This window comes from Coregonus clupeaformis, chromosome 18 (assembly GCF_020615455.1).
Source record: "Coregonus clupeaformis isolate EN_2021a chromosome 18, ASM2061545v1, whole genome shotgun sequence".
Taxonomy (NCBI): Eukaryota; Metazoa; Chordata; class Actinopteri; order Salmoniformes; family Salmonidae; genus Coregonus; species Coregonus clupeaformis.
This window is the reverse complement of record NC_059209.1, coordinates 36,996,577-36,999,183: the sequence shown is the minus strand read 5'-3', so window position 1 is coordinate 36,999,183 and position 2,607 is coordinate 36,996,577.

Genomic DNA, 2,607 nt, shown 5'->3' with positions numbered 1-2,607 from the left:
CAGCAACGGTGGGTTTGCCGGTGATGTCTGGTGAGGACCTGCCTTACAACAGGCCTACAAGCCCTCAGTCCAGCCTCTCTCAGCCTATTGCGGACAGTCTGAGCACTGATGGAGGGATTGTGTGTTCCTGGTGTAACTCAGGCGTTGTTGTTGCCATCCTGTACCTGTCCCGCAGGTGTAATGTTCGGATGTACCGATCCTGTGCAGGTGTTGTTACACGTGGTCTGCCACTGCGAGGACGATTAGCTGTCCGTCCTGTCTCCCTGTATCGCTGTCTAAATTGCAATGTCACAGTACGGACATTGCAATTTATTGCCCTGGCCACATCTGCAGTCCTCATGCCTCCTTGCAGCATGCCTAAGGCACGTTCACACAGATGAGCAGGGATCCTGGGCATCTTTCTTTTGTTGTTTTTCAGAGTCAGTAGAAAGGCCTCTTTAGTGTGCTAAGTTTTCATACCTATGACCTTAATTGCCTACCGTCTGTAAGCTGTTAGTGTCTTAACGACCGTTCCACAGGTGCATGTTCATTAATTGTTTATGGTTCATTGAACAAGCATGGGAAACAGTGTTTAAACCCTTTACAATGAAGATCTGTGAAGTTATTTGTATTTTTACGAATTATCTTTGAAAGACAGGGTCCTGAAAAAGGGACTTTTTTTTTTCTTCCTGAGTTTACATACAAACAAACATACATACATACATACATACATACATACATACATACATACATACATACAAACAAACATACATACATACATACATACATACATACATACATACATACATACATACATTGTGATGTCACGAGAGGCTGTGTCCTGGAGGGACGTTACATCCCCCTGAGGTGGCTGCAAACCCAGACAGCTATGGCTCCATCTGCTGGTATGGTCGGGAACTCCACCCCTCTATGGCCAATCTTCCCACGCAGCTGAAACAAATGAGGAGCTGATGAGCTGAAGGTTTGGGAAGGGAAGAGACACAGTCTCCAACCTGGGCTCTCTGGAGGACAAGAGTGCTGCACGTCCACTTCCATGAGGAATATAAGGATTTGGAGATACTTACCTTTGGGGAAATACTCACCTTTGGATATATGCACCTGTGGAAATACGTGTGGGACATTTGGAAGGACGTTTTGCTGGGTTGGCCACTAGCTGCCACGTGGAATACAGTAAGACTGGGGAAAAGTTATTTGAGCGAGGGAGAGTTATGATTTTGGATGTGGAAGAGACATCCCTGAACTGTTAACCCTTAAAGAGCCACCAGAGAACAGAATTGTGTTATACTTTCGTTAGTTTCCCAAGACCTTTAATAAAATCCTTGTTTTGGTTGAACCTGGTCTCCTTGCACTACTTGAGCAATCCCGCTGAAAGCTGTGTAGCCTCTCGTGACATCACAGATGGTGGAGAATACAGGCACGCTCAAGCGTTAATAGTGCATGTCAGAGGAGGATACCGAAGGTTTGATCACCCAGTTTTCCAAGTTGGCCGTAGGCTCCCCGCCGACTGAAATGGAGGACATATTGAAAGCCCTTGTTGCTGGCCAGCAAGCCCAGATGCAAGTAAACGTGGCTCTCTTGGAGGAGCAAAAGAAAGCCAACCTTCTGAAGGCAGAGGAATTGCAGTTGCAGAGACAGAGGGTGGTCCAAAATACCCGCCCAATAAAGGCAAGTGACTTTATATCTAAGATGGGAGCTACCGATGACATTGAGGCATACCTGCATGCATTTGAGGCCACGGCCACTAGGGAAGCCTGGCCCAAGCAACAGTGGGTTGGTCTGTTAGCCCCCTTTCTAACCGGGGAATCGCTGAATGCTGTCCGGGACCTGGGCCCTGACCAGGTTACTGACTATGATGCCCTGAAGTCTGAGATCCTCAGCAGATATGGACTCACAAAGTTTGGTATGGCCCAGCGCTTTCACAGCTGGACCTTCCAACCAGACCAACCTCCTCGGGCGCAGATGCATGAACTTGTCCGAATCGCAAGGAAATGGCTGGATCCGCAGAGGAATACAGCAGCGGCGGTGGTGGAGGCCGTTGTGGTGGATCGTTACCTACGCGCCCTGCCTTATGAGGCAAAACGGGTCATCAGTCAACAGGCCTTGACCACGGCTGATCTGACCGTGGAAGCTGTGGAAAAGTACCAGGCCACAGCGGAGATGCTGAATGCTTCCCGAAAAGACCCCAGGAGTGCGGCCCCACCACAAATGGGAAGAACCCGTCCAAAGGACCCCAAGGTCTCGAACCCAGCCACGTCAGGACTTATCCCGGCTCCAGGGGGAGCCAGAAACCAGACGGGTCCAAGAAGAGTACACCAGGAGGGGGGAAACTCGACAGTGTTACCGGTGTGGGGAGATGGGACATATCTCCTGGCAGTGTGGGAAACCAGCCGATGAACCTATGCCCACTGCGGAGTCCTCCAGCTCAGCACCCACACACCGTTTTGCCTCGCTCTTGGGAGTCGTAGATGGCGGCCCAGATCGACCCCCCCACCTGCCCGGTAACTGTGAATCACCATGATGTGGAGGCCTTACTGGATTCTGGTAGCCGGGCCACCCTGGTGCGTAAGGATTTGGTGGGCCCAACGTGTCTGACCCCAGGGAAAGTCC